Genomic DNA, 14,913 nt, shown 5'->3' with positions numbered 1-14,913 from the left:
TACACACCATCCTCAGCATATTAAAGACTGGCTCTACATGCAAAAGTAACTTTAAATAATGAGATTCTGCATCTTTTTCTTCCATTGATCTCTTTCCAACTTCAGAAGTTCTGCTAGTGGTGTCTTCAGTTCATCCAGGCAAGTCAGCAGGGAACTATTTGATGCATTTCCTCACTCAGAGCCCTCCTAAAGAACAGGGTCAGCATAATTGTGTACTTATTTCATATTAAGCTTTAGGGGATATGCACTCCAGCAACACATTATGTTTCTGTAAAGTAGCTCATTTAAAGTCTTCATTATTTTCAACCACTGTGAATGTCTCTGGGGTTTTGGTTTTCTTTTCCCTCTGGCAAAGAACATCTGCTGCTGACACAGGTGTATTTTCAAATTTGCTGATATTTTTTTTCAGGATGTTTTATTGTGTTATTTCAATTTGAATATCTTAATGCTATATTTAAGGTACAATGGCTTTATACTGGATGCATGTCTCTCATAGATTGTGAGTCTTCTAATAATACATTTCCAATCCTTGCAATGGCTAAGGTGCATTACACAGAATGCATTCTGTCTGCAGACAGGCTTACCTTCTCTAGTGAGACAAAAACAGGATTTTATGTTCTTGGATGTGACTAACAAGAATACTTAATATGGAACAGAGCAAGGACATAACATACCAGGAAGGAGTCTGCTATAATTTCTAAGCAGCAATATTTTTCTGTCCATACTTTGGAAGCCTGTAAATGAAATTCATTGGTGGCAGTCTTCACATTGCACTGCATATTCCTGCCTTTAACAACTGCACAAAAGACCTATGCAATTTGTCCTCAAAGCACTAAGAAATATTAATCACTCAATTTATATCTGAATCTGTTAATGGCATTTTCATTTAGAAAAACATACTCAGGTACACATTGATTTTCAAGAGATGCCATTGCCAGTGTGCACCAAGTACCTAGAATGAAGTGATAGGCATTCATCTTTTTTAGAAGAAAACTGCTAACTAAAATATGTACTCAGTAGTAAACATTCTTACACTTAATTATTTCCTCTCCAAATACAGATAGTAGGAACAATACCAATAGTAGGAAAATTATGGCAATGCATGAAAAGATCTAGAAATGCTGGAATAACATTCAAAAAGTTGAGCGTGCTGAACTTCTTTATTATTGGTTTAAATTAAAATTGACTGAAGGAAAGCCATCAGCATGACATCAGGTCTTAGTTTAACCAACTTCCATCATTTTATTTTTAATGAAATATTTTTTCTTCAAATTACCTGATTTTGTTTTTTCCCATTCAGCACAGCTAAATGTTTGCTATGAGAGACCACTGCATACATATATAAAATATTTAAACACCAAGTAGGAAGAGGAAGCTTTGAGAGCACTGAAACGAAGTGAAACTGGGAGTAATGGGATGATATAAAGCTAAAATTAAATGGGAAAAGTGCTGTCTGTGCAATCTTTTTGGGCTATGGAATTGTTTTCTGATGGAAGTGGTCAAGCTTGTTTGCCTAAGATACTTAAAAATAGACTGAAAAAGCACTATTAACTGAACAATAGGCAATAACTGAGTGATGGCAGAGCGATGGACTAGATGACTGTCCCTATGTGTAATGTCAGTATGACTAAACAAGAGATCCTTCTCCAGGAAAAAAAAAATTATTCAGGTGAAAGGTCACTGACACCTGCATTCTCAAAAGTGTGGGATATACAGCGTATTGTACAGCTATAATGTTATAAGTATGGATGGATTATGTTAATAAAATGATGGAATGATAGAGATGATGGCATAGTTTAATATAATAAAGGCTTGCCAATTTGAAACTAATCCTGTCTTCTTATTACAGCTTCAGGTGGGTTTATTTGCATGTACATGTCTTGTGATATGAGGCATACATTCCTTTTTGTATTTTCTGACATTTGCTTTGTTTTCTGAATACACTAATGTAACTGTCTGTTTGCCTGAAACACCCATCCTGTTAGCAGGTGGTTAAATGGTTTTAGTGATGCTTTGAAGCAGATAGCTTACCCCACCCAGACACCAGGGAACTAGGAGTATCTTTGTACTGAGAGACAGAGGAAGAGTAGATGGTTCTAGGGGAAGCAGTGACAGCTGATGCAAAATATAACATATGTTGGCAGTGAAAAATCCGAGACATGGTGATTTAGAGCTTCACGAAGTGTTTTTTGTTCAGTGATAAGAGAGGTTGGTGGGGAAATGGGAAGAAAATGAGGCACCATTTCCCAATCTATCCCCATTACACAATCAAAAACTTGCAGGAAAGGGTAAGGTTGATGAAAAATGGTATATATCCACTGTCAGCCCTTCACTGTTCTCTCCTAATCCCAACCTTCCCTTTCTTTCCCTCCCCTTCAATCTTGATCTTACCCTACAATATATACACCCATCACTCTCACATGCACAACCAATTATCCCACAACCTCATGCAACCAATTACATACTTACCACTCTACAGGCTCAGAAACACTTTACCTTCCATCCAAATTTATAAATAGCCTGAATTATTAATGTGTAACCTAAAGGAAAACACTGGTTAATTGTAAATAAGTTCCAACCATGTCACTTACTCATGAGTCAGCTTATTTATAGCAATGAGTAAGGACTGCAGTATTGGACCTTCTAACTCCTATTTTTTTAACAAGCAAGTATAAAGGAGTGAGTTGGATATGCTACAGTATGGATTAAATTTAATACCATAAGATATTATATAAACAATGAATCAGAGATTATAGTAAAATATAGTCTTAAATGAGTTAATTGTGTACTGCCGATTTTGTTTTATTAGGTAACATCAGTGCTAACCTAAATTCATATTTTAATTAGGCAAGACCAAACTACCTCGAACTGCTGCTGTTCATCAGTCTATGTACTGCAGTATTTATGGTTTATGCAAAAATAGATACAAAACTTAAATAGAGCTATATATCCATAAATGGACAACTAACTTGACATATCTGTATTAAATGGATAATTAACTCTGCAAAAGGATACAAATAATGTCCTGGTGGGGTGGATAGGAGGGCAGAGGGGAAAAAAAAGGCTTAAAGAATATAAATTAAGTCACACAGGCAATGAGTATTCTGCACCAGCTGCAATCCCTTACTATTATGGTATTTTAGGATACAGTCCTAGCCATACCATAATGAACATTTTAAACTATGCAGCAGCCACCAGAACATACATTCCAGCATTAGTCTGAAGGACAAAAGGGGCACAAGGTTTTCAGCCAGCAGTATAAAACACCTGACAGTCTCCAGAGTTTTGCTGTAAAATAATGAGAATTTAGTGAATGACAGTACAGTCTGAGTTTCCAGATAACAAAAGTTTTAAGGTTAATGTCTTATTTACATCAGCTGGCAAAACTTTGACTGCCACTATGATGGAGCATATTTTTTTTTTCAGAATTCTAAACCTATTTATACAGAAACATTGTACAGAGCTAAAGCTAACACTTTTGTTCCATAAGAGAGTATTCTTTCTCTCTTACTCTCAACACTGGTTAATTATAATGACCTCTGTCTTTCTTGTTACCTTAGACTATAACTGTGTCTTCCTATAGGTGTGGACAAGTGCCTAGCATGCTGCAAGTGCTATCATAACAAATAATTATATCAATTAATTTGACACAGGACTCTGAGCAGCCATGGGATAGTAACAATTTTGGTCATTATTACTGAAGCTGAGTTACGTTTGCATGATTATTGTTTATTCTCTCTTATAATAGAGCGGTGAAAAACCAAGACCAGAACCCCATTATGTCAGAGATGGTTTCTCCCCAAAAAGAGCTCACAATTTAAAGAGAGAAGACAAAAGGTGGGAAAAAGGAATGCATCATACAAGCAGATCAGGATGATGGCTGGCAAATACAAGTACCATTTTTGGTGGAGCTTTAAATGTGTGCGCGTGTGTGTGGAGGTGGGTTAGTGCGAGTGTGTGTATGCTTATAGATGTGCTGATAGCGCTGCCTCATAAGGTTATCTGACATTCCCCATTATAAGACACTGTTTTCAGTTGTTTATAATTTTATCAAACTTCAACCATTTGGGCTGAAAGTTTCCATGCCAGCTATCTGCCTGAGGCTAACTTTTTTTTTTTTTAATTTCAGCCAGAAGCTGTTTCTCAGAATGAGGCAAGGAAAAATGTTTTTTAAAAAGTCTGCCCACTCTTTTACAGCTCTAATGCCCCCAGTCCTTGGGAACAGGGTTGGGGGAAAACCAACAAGTGCGGAGGAGCACATGGTTCGGACATCCTTTAAGAGAGGATCTATTAATAGAGAATCTATATGTCCTAGTGAGTATGAGAGGATAGAAAATGATAAAATACAGGCAGGGTCTGATCAGAAACAGTCAAATAAAAGAGTCCCATTCAATTAGATCGTGTAATGGCAAACAGCCAGAAGGAGATACGTTTTTAAAGTACTTATATACCAATACTAGAAGTCTAAATAATAAAATGGGTGAACTAGAGTGCCTCATATTAAATGAGGATATTGATATAATAGGCATCACAGAAACTTGGTGGAATGAGGATAATCAATCGGATACAGTAATACCAGGGTACAAAGTATATTGGAAGGACAGAACGGGTTGTGCTGGTGGAGGAGTGGCATTATATGTGAAAGAAAGCATAGAATCAAATGAAGTAAAAATCATAAATTAATCAAACTGTACCACAGAATCTCTATGGATAGAAATTCCATGCTCTAATAATAAGAATATAGTGGTAAGGATATATTACTGACCACCTGACCAGGATAGTGATCGTGACTGTGAAATGCTCAGGGAGATTAGAGAGGCTATTAAAATAAAAAACTCAGTAATAATGGGGGATTTCAACTATCCCTGTATTGACTGGGTACATGTCCCCTCAGGACCGGATGCAGAGATAAAGTTTCTTGACACCTTAAATGACTGCTTCTTGGAGCAGCTGGTCCTGGAACCCACAAGAGGAGAGGCAATTCTTGTTTTAGTCCTGAGTGGAGCACAGGATCTAGTCCAAGAGGTGAATATAGCTGGACCACTTGGTAATAGTGACAATAATATAATTAAATTTGGTGGCAGGAAAAAATCACAGCGGCCCAACACTGTAGCATTTAGTTTCAGAAAGGGGAACAACACAAAAATTAAGAGGTTAGTTAAACAGAAATTAAAGGGTACAGTGCCACAAATGAAATCTCTGCAAGCTGCATGGAAACTTTTTAAACACCATAATGGAGGCTCAACTTAAATGTATACCCCAAATTTAAAAACATAGTAAGAGAACCAAAAATGTGCCACTCTGGCTTTACAACAAAGTAAAAGAAGCAGTGAGAGGCAAAAAGGCATCATTTAAAAAGTGGAAGTTAAATTGTAGTGAGGAAAATAGAAAGGAACATAAACACTGGCAAATGAAGTGTAAAAATACAATTAGGATGGCCAAAAAAGAATTTGAGGAACAGTTAGCCAAAGACTCAAAAAGTAATAGCAATTTTTTTTTAAGTACATCAGAAGCAGGAAGCCTATTAAACAACCAGTGGGGCCACTGGATGATCGAGGTGCTAAAGGAGCACTCAAGGACGATAAGGCCATTGTGGAGAAACTAAATTCTTTGCTTCAGTCTTCATGGCTGAGAATGTGAGGGGGATTCCCAAACCTGAGCCATTCTTTTTAGATGACAGATCTTAGGAACTGTCCCAGATTGAGGTATCATTAGAGGAAGTGTGGGAACAAATTGATAAATTAAACAGCAATAAGTCACCAGGACCAGGTGGTATTCAACCAAGAGTTCTGAAGGAACTCAAATGTGAAATTGCAAAACTACTAACTGTAGTCTGTAACCTATCATTTAAATCAGCTTCTGTACCAGATGACTGGAGGTTAGCTAATGTGACGCCAATTTTTAAAAAGGGCTCCAGAGGTGATCCCGACAATTACAGGCCTTCAATACCAGGCAAACTGGTTGAAACTATAATAAAGAATATTATCAGACATATAGATGAACATAATTTGTTGACGAAGTGTCAACATGGTTTTAATAAAGGGAAATCAGGCCTCACCAATCTACTAGAATTCTTTGACGGGATCAAGAAGCATATAGACCAAGGGGATACAGTGTACTTAGATTTTCAGAAAACCCTTGGCAAGGTCCCTCACCAAAGGCTCTTATGGAAAGTAAGCTGCCATGGGATAAGAGGGAAGGTGCTCTCATGGATTGGTAATTGGTTAAAAGATAGGAAACAAAGGGTAGGTATAAATGGTCAGTTTTCAGAATGGAGAGAGGTAAATAGTGGTGTCCCCCAGGGGTCTGTTCTGGAACCAGTCCTATTCAAAATATTCATAAATTATCTGGGAAAAGCGGTAAAAAATGTGGTGGCAAAATTTGCACATGATACAAAATTACTAAAGATAGTTATGACCCAGGCAGAAAGTGAAGAGCTACAAAAGGATCTCACAAAACTGGGTAATTGGGCAACAAAATGGCAGATGAAATTTAATGTTGATAAATGCAAAGTAATGCACATTGGAAAGCATAATCCCAAGTATACATATAAAATGATGGAGGCTAAATTAGCTTTTACTACTAAAGAAAGAGATCTTGTAGTCATTGTGGATAGTTTTCTGAAAACATCCACTCAATGTGCAGCGGCATTCAAAAAAGCAAACAGAATGCTGGGAATAATTAAGAAAGGGATAGATAGTTGGACAGAAAGTATCATATTGCCTCTATATAAATCCATGGTATGTCCACATCTTGAATACTGTGTGCAGATGTGGTCGCCCCATCTCAAAAAGATATATTGGAATTGGAAAAGGTTCAGAAAAGGGCAGCAAAAATGATTAGGGATATAGAAAGGCTTCTGTATGAAGAGAGATTAATAAGACTGGGACTTTTCAGCTTAGAAAAGGAACGGCTAAAGGAAGTTATGATTGAGGAGATATGACTGGTGTAGAGAAAGTAGATAAGGAAGTGTTGTTTACTACTTATAACACAAGAACTAGGGGTCACCAAATTAACTTAATAGGCAGCAGGTTTAAAACAAATAAAAGGAAATATTTCTTCACACAATGCAGAGTCAACCTGTGGAACTCCTTGCCAAAGGATGTTGTGAAGACCAAGACCATAACAGGGTTCAAAAAAGAACTAGATAAATTCATGGAGGATAGGTCTATCAATGGCTATGAGCCAGGATGGGCAGGAATGGTGTCCCTAGCCTGTTTGCTAGAAGCTGTGAATGAGCAACAGGGGATGGATCACTTGATTACCTGTTCTGTTCATTCCCTCTGGGGTACCTGGCACTGGCCGCTGTTGGAAGCCAGGATACTGGGCTATATGCACACAGTAGGGCCATTCTTATAACAGGGACTTACATTTTTTCACAGGAGTGGCCTTTATGTAAGGGTTGGATTTTTTTTTTTAAATCGTCCTCCTGAAAATCCACCAAATTTGGCCACGTTTAAGTCTTTGAAAAACCTTAATTTCCACATGATCAGTAGAGACTTCATGGATTTTAGCAGCTAAATTCTTTGAACATTCTATCCGCACCAGGCATGCTCAAGCCTGGGGCTGAGCAGGACTTTCCTTTCAATTGCAGCTGTGGTCTGATGCAGGGTGTGCTGTGCTGTCAATAATGACCCCTCTGCTGGATCCAGGCAGTGAGGAGGAAGCTGCCCAATTCAAATGCAAAGAGAACAAGAGCCAGATCTGCCAGACTGAGCAGTGGGGTGGGGCAATATTGGGACAAAGGACCTGGGAGGGAGGAGACTGGGTCTGAACGCTGACAGGAGGGAGCGGGAAATTGTAACTAGGAGCTGCCGTGGGCAAGAGTGGGACTAGCCAGGCAAGGAGACTGGGAGCTGGGGACAGGGACTGTGACTAGCTGGGCAAGGAGACGGTGAGGGATCTGGGGGACTGAGATCAGATGGGGAGACTGGGGGGAGACTTGGACAGCCTGAGCAAGAAGACTGGGTATGTGACCCTTTGGGCCATGAGAAGGAGGTAAATGGAAAGAGGAGACCTTGCTGATGAGTATCAGAAGAACTGGTATTGACTTGGCAAAGAGACGGGGCAAAGAGCTGGTGCAGGGTGATGGACTGGGAGCCAAGGGGGATAGGAAACATGGGTGAAGAAGAGAAGAGGGAGAGGCAGATTGGCTAAGAAGACAGGAGGGGAGAACTGGGACTGTCTAAGCAAGGAGACTGAGGCTGGTATGGCAAATCAAGGTTGGACAGTCCGCTTTAACTCTGGTATTTCATGCTTGACTTTGCAATTTTAATAACATTCTTTTAACATGGTGTTTTGTGTGTAATTATATAACACACACAGCTGACCTAGAGTTGGAATATTTGTATCCCAGTACTAATCTCCTGTGCCATTCAGTCTTCCTTAGAGCATAGGATGAACTTGAGATGTCTGATTAAAATATTACAGAATTCTACACTCCTTTGAACATGTTTCTAATACAGAATGTAGTTTAAGCAGCAAAATCAATAAGAATTGTACAGGCTGTTACTAAATTGAATTCATTGTAAGAAAATGTATATATCTCAAAGATCCACGTATAACTTTGAAGAAAATCAGGAAAGCATTTATTGTGGAAAATTCTGTAATTAGTTTTAAAAAGACTTAATTTCACAAAGACATGAAAAAACAAAAGAATTCCCTTTCCTGGTGTTAGAGATAAGAATTTGGTAATGGTTCTAATACAATATTCAGTTCTGTTACTTATCACCATATTCTCTCCAAGGTTTAAGAATTCTCAAAAGTGAAACAGAAGAAAAAAAGTTTAATAATATATGCCATCTGCCAGTCCTTCTCATTCTTATAAACTCAATATTTGCAATGAATTAAAGATATGAAATAGAATGAATTCCACTTTACTCTATGTAATTAGCAATATGTGTCTATTTTGATTAATAGAAAGCTCATTTTCTTAAATGATCCCAAAGAAATTAGAGAGATGGTCTTTTTGATAAGTCATCAATTCCCTTGCCAGTGAAAGATTTTTCTAGTGCTTTTACCAGTCTAGTTTTAAACAGCTCCAAGGCTGGTGATTTAAATTTAGATGAGAAAATTTTTTTTAAACACTGCAGTAATAGTGTACACTCGAGAAATATTGGCCTCTGGCTGTCGTAAACCGTGAAAAATAAATAAAACAGTAAATTGTATAGGAAAAGTCCATAATGCAATCAGCACTGGTGCATTTATAATAATAGTTACTACAAGTCCAAAGAAATAACCTGCATTTACTATGAGCTTAACTAAATTGTATGCAGCAAACCGCTTTCATAGCATCTTCAAAACTTCATCTCTAAACTCTAGAGTCGGAAAGATCTCATTGGTTGATCATACCTTGAAGCCTTGCATCTAGCAGCATCTGAAAGCTGATATTTTTGACAAGTTAACCTTTCATGAATGTCACATACACCACAAACTCAGCTAATTCTGAATGTATATGTTTACCCCAGCCCTGTGCATGCTAGTAGTACTCTGAGTTATCTATTGCCAGTTCAGTTGACACTATTTAAATACTTCCTTTAGGTTTTTCATTGTGGGTGAAGTTTGTCCTTGGACGTAAGGCTTGTGAAAGCTTCTCCATACTATGGAAACTCCGTGGTACTTCCATAGGGGTTGAGGAGGTTCCCTGCGCACCCAAAAGCTTATAGAAAAATATAGAATTCAATAGACAGCTACAGCATATCACTGGGTAGTTAAAAAAAACACTATAGCAATTTTAGTTAAAGGTTTCTTAGAGACATTGCTATACAGTGCTATTAAATTTCTGTAAGAGCATGTATGTTTGATCTCTATTAGATTCCATAGGACTTTCCATATTGGGTATGCTAGTTCTGAATACACAATTCATGGGTAATGTATATACGGTATGTTGTACTAAAATGTGAAAGCATGCCACCTTTTCTTGTACTGCTGGTAATAGCTGGCCTGCAATCATATAAAACTGCAAATACTCAGATGCTTTTGTGCGTCCTTTTCTTGGGGAATGACAGGACTTCTTTCACAATTAAGTCTACTGTATATTTAGGAGAAGCATTTCTTTACTGAGAACAAGAACATCTGCATTTAATATAAAACCTTGAAAGCTTATACTTTTCTACAGTCTTTGTTCAGAAGAGCGGAAACTCTGTGGAGATTCAGATCCTTATTGCTAAACAATGGCAATTTCATGATGAAACTGTGATAAATCAGCAATGTTACCTTGCTTACAGATCTTGGTCCTCCTGATATTTCTTTTTCCCTCAGAGTTCCATCCTGTTCAAATTGTAGAAGTAGTGGAGTTGATGACAAGAACAATAGCTCAGTCTTTAAGGAGCAGGTTCTGAAGACAAAGGAGGTAGAGGAATTGATTTGGAGAGTAGGAGAAGTAGCTGGAGAGAGGAAGATGAAACAGGAAAGGAGGTTAGAGGAGGTCAGTTGCTCAAAAATGGGTTGAGGAAACCAAAGGAGGGTTAGCAGATGGTGTGGTGAAGGAATGCGAAAGATGAGGGTGAAAGTAGGAGTGATGTAACAAGGTGCTGGCAAAGTACAGTTTAGTCAGTGAAATAGAGACCACAATTAAAGTGCTGTAATAATTGGCACAGTGCAGAAATTAATGATCCAAACATAAGGAAAGTTAATATAATTAAATGAGGCAGATAAAGGATGAATCAGGAGATGGAAGTGAGGTGATATCAAGGGTAAGATAAATGGAAAATATCATGCTGCCAGTACACTGTGGAAGGTCCATGAGGAAAGTCCTTATAGAAGCTGTAAGCTCAGGATCTAGTAGTTGCATGGAGCCCCTGACAGCTAGCTGTGTTTATACTTACTGCAGAAGACCAATGGCCACCCTTTGTTCTAGTCTCTTGTACCCAGCATTCCTTTCTGGCCTTAAATTTTCCACTTTTAATGTTGTTGCTTACTATAGTTTCCCAAAGCCTCTTTCTTCCACTATCCAGTCCATTATCTTGCCACTGCAACTGTCCTGTACCTTTCAAAGTCAGGGCATCATGACCAGCCAGCTACTTTGAGGATTTAGTTGATCAGTGAAACAGAAATTATGGTTTAGAAGTCCGGAAGCATTTGACAGATCATTTGCACCATCCTATTTATCTTGAGAGCATCACATTTTGGGGTGGTGTAATGTCTTGTGGAAGTAAATCAGCACATATACTTTTACTGGTAGAGCTGCACCAGTTTGATCAATACTTCAGCAGTTTGTGCACAATTATAAACTCTAGCAATGTTGAAGTTCTCACTTTACAACATTGTATACCAGGAATTCTGGTGAGAATTTTCAGACCTGAGTGCCTGAAATTAGGCTCCTAAACCCATAATTAGGCAAATAAATAAAAGTTTGGCCTGTTTTTTAAAGGTGCTCAACACCCACAATTCCCATTGACATCAGTGGTATTTGTAGGTGCTTAGCATTCCTTATCAATCTTACCACTTTTATTAATGTGCCTAAATATGGATTTAGGAGCTTAATTTCAGGCACCAGGTTTGAAGATGTTGGTCTTTGTTTTTATTTTCTAATGTTTGCTGTTACTGTTCAACATCAAATATGTTCTGACACTATGAAACCAAACAACTTTGATCACTCTGTTCTCATTAACGCTGATATATGTGTTTGTTTCATTGCTGCTGGCAGAGAAACAAACATCAAGTACCATTTCTAATAAATAGCACTGTGATGGACTTAACCCCATCATCTACAAGGCAAGGGGGAAAAAATCAATTAGTCATGCTCTGCACCTGGGGGGAGGGGAGTGATTAAATTGCCTCCTGGCCAGAGGAGGTGGATCTAGATCTTGTAAGTAGACTGGGGGAGAGACATAGGAGAGATCTCTTTGGGGGAGAAAAGCCCTAGGCTAGAGTTTAACAGACAGCAAACAATGCAGGAAGAACACTATGGGACCTGGTTAGGACCGTGCAAGGAGAATTCCTGAGATATGGCCAGCAAAAGAACTACATTGGAGTCTGAGAGGGGTGGAAGTGGTCTTAGTTTGAAGGTTTGTTTGTGCTTTCACTTGGACTTGTTTGTGTTTATGCTGGAAGGGGTTTAGACTTTCATTTGATGTGGCTGGAGGGCCAAGCCACAGAACACACACAGTTGGGAGTTGGGGAAAAAACAAAAGCTGTGAAAGGCTATTGTCGGGCTGAGGAAAAGCACAGTAAGGGATGCTAGAGATAAAGATCCTGTGGAGCTCTGTGACCAGAGATGAGGTGAGAATGTGTAACTACAAGCAGTTTTCTTGGTGGTTATGAACAGAGAACAAAATCCAACATTCAAGAGGATTTAATCAGTGAAAAACATGTAGCTACAGAATGTATAATTAGTATCAGGATACAGTTGAGACATAAACAGCCCTTGAATAAATTGCTGCACGTTCTTTATGTGCACATCCAGGCCATAGTAACTGAAAATTGTTACCACCTACTGGCTGTTCATAACCTATATAAAATGAGTTTAGTGGGCTCATCAATCTAGCTCCCAGTTGTCCTCATTACAGAAACTACTTAAACTGGCAGTAATTGTCACCCTTCTAAAAGTTTGTCAAATATCAACTAAAAAAGTGATTTTTGTTGTTGTTGCAAATAACAATGTAGAGTTCAGTTCCTTTTAATTGTAGTGTCAAATTATTAATGAATATTCAGGCAATGGCTGGATGTTTGTGAAATGCTTGCAAATCCCAAAGTCTCATTAAATACATTACAAATGTTTGGACATGTATTAAAATTTGTATTAGAAGAGCTTAATTTGTCATACTCCTGGCCCTAATAAAGTCAATGTTCAAATTCCCATTGATCTGAATGAAGCCAGGATTTCTTACCTCCACTTTGAAATGCTTTAATTGTGAGGCAGATAGGTCTGCATGTTGGGGGGAAAAAAAATGAAATATAACATTTTGTGTAGGTGTGGGGTTGGGCGTTGTTTTACTCTGACCAAGCTAAAGTCTAACCTTTCTCCCAGATTTTGTGTCAAAAAAGCTGCTCTAAGTTGAGCTGCTGAATTCTAAAATATAAAGGGGATGTTATAGGCATTCATCTGTAAATCAGGAATTGCCCTTTGTAGGCATGAAAGCATGACTGGCTTATTGCTATGATTACAATTCCAACTTTTTTGATAGTTTTGCATGTTTGAAATTGTTTTTGAGTCAGGGCTTTTTAGGATGGTTGACATAATATGTGTGGACTGACCCATGGCTTTGAATATCTATGGACACTCTGAGTGACTGGGTCTATTTTTAGAGATGTGGACTTTCTGAGCCAATGTGACTGGAATGGTGACCTAATTGGACCCCATTTGGTGATACCGGCTACCTCATTCTGATTTGCCAAGAAGCTCCTGAGAAGACTTAAAAGGAGGATGAGCCAACCAGGTCACCACTTTCAAAACTGAATGCAAGGAAGAGGGCAGCAGTTGGCTGGTTTGCTTGCCTCTGGTTTGTCTGCCTGCAGTGGCTGCTGCTGCAACCATTATTTGCTGACCTCTGGTCATGCAATGCCCTCATTGCTGACAAAGTGGCCTGTGCTTCCTCTATCTTCCCATCTGACTACCAAGGAGTAGGAGTCCAGAAACTTGCAACTTCTAAGATTTGACATCTACAAGAAAATAATTTCTAGCCAGACAGCAAATCTGTCAACATAAATCATCAAAGCCAATAAAGACTTAACTTTTCTATCGGATTTCCTGAAGCTGAATGAAACCACAAAGAATCACTACAGTTATTGGGCATAAGTATCAACTCTTTTAGTTATTTTCCAATCTTTATTAGTAGAGGGATGTCTCTATCTCAGCATTGTTGCACTTGTGTTTTAAAACTCTAGTTGATGGCTGGTGAGGGGGAGAGTGTAAAACACACAGAATTTATATGAGAAAGCCACGTATAGAATAGTTAGATACCTAAAACAATCGTTCTGTCATCTGAATAGTAAATGTAACAATTTGTTATTTTGAATTGTGTTTCCATGTTACCTGGTGTTGGAGTGGGGTAGGGAAGACAAGATAATAATGTGGGCAGGCTGCTTTAAATGGTTGCAGAATTATAATTTCAACATTAGCTTCAACCTGGGACTGATTTGACTCTCTCCGTGTGAGCTGTTTGGCTAGAATATAAATATATCAATTGACATTGAGATAGATAATGCCCTGTTACTTTGTGGCCTGACTGCTAAACAAGACTGCTGCCTTCCCAAATTATTATATAGAGTTTCTAAGGAATTGTTGGTTTACTTTATATTGTTAATCAACATAACTAGATAATCTGCTAGTAACCTAATTTCCTTATGTTTGATTTAGTTTTAAATATGTATTTTATTTTATGCTTTTACTGAGTTATTTAGCCTGCTAATAATATATATATATATAAAATCAGAATCCCATTGAATTGGATGTTTCATCCTTTGACATCAGAACTCTGGACCAGAGTTGTCACTTGAATAAATAAAAAGCAATTCTGTGAGCAACTTAGTGGCAGTCCATAGACCTTAGTGGCAGCCCCTATAGTCTTCGAAGAACTTGTGCCTGAAGTGGTCAACTGTTCTTTTTTGAAGGAAAGTTGACTTATGTATTGATAATTTCTTTTGATAAGCTATGTGGGTTCCAGAACCTTTGAGGGCCTAGTGAACTGGTCATAAGAATGGCCATACTGCGTCAGATGAAAGGTCTAGTCCAATATCCTCTCTTCAGACAGTGGCCAGTGCCAGGTGCCTCAGAGGGAATGATCATCAAGTGATCCATTCCCTGTCACTCATTTCCAGTCAGTCCCAGAGACTAGGGAACACCATCCCTGCCCATCCTGGCTAATAGCCATTGATGGACCTATCCTCCATGAATTTCTTTTTTGAACCTTGTTATAGTCTTGGTCTTCACAACATCCTCTGGTAAAAACACAGGTTGACTGCATTGTGTGA

This window comes from Mauremys mutica, chromosome 5 (genome assembly GCF_020497125.1).
Source record: "Mauremys mutica isolate MM-2020 ecotype Southern chromosome 5, ASM2049712v1, whole genome shotgun sequence".
Taxonomy (NCBI): domain Eukaryota; kingdom Metazoa; phylum Chordata; order Testudines; family Geoemydidae; genus Mauremys; species Mauremys mutica.
The sequence above is the reverse complement of the archived record's forward strand: the minus strand, read 5'-3'. Positions refer to the sequence as shown.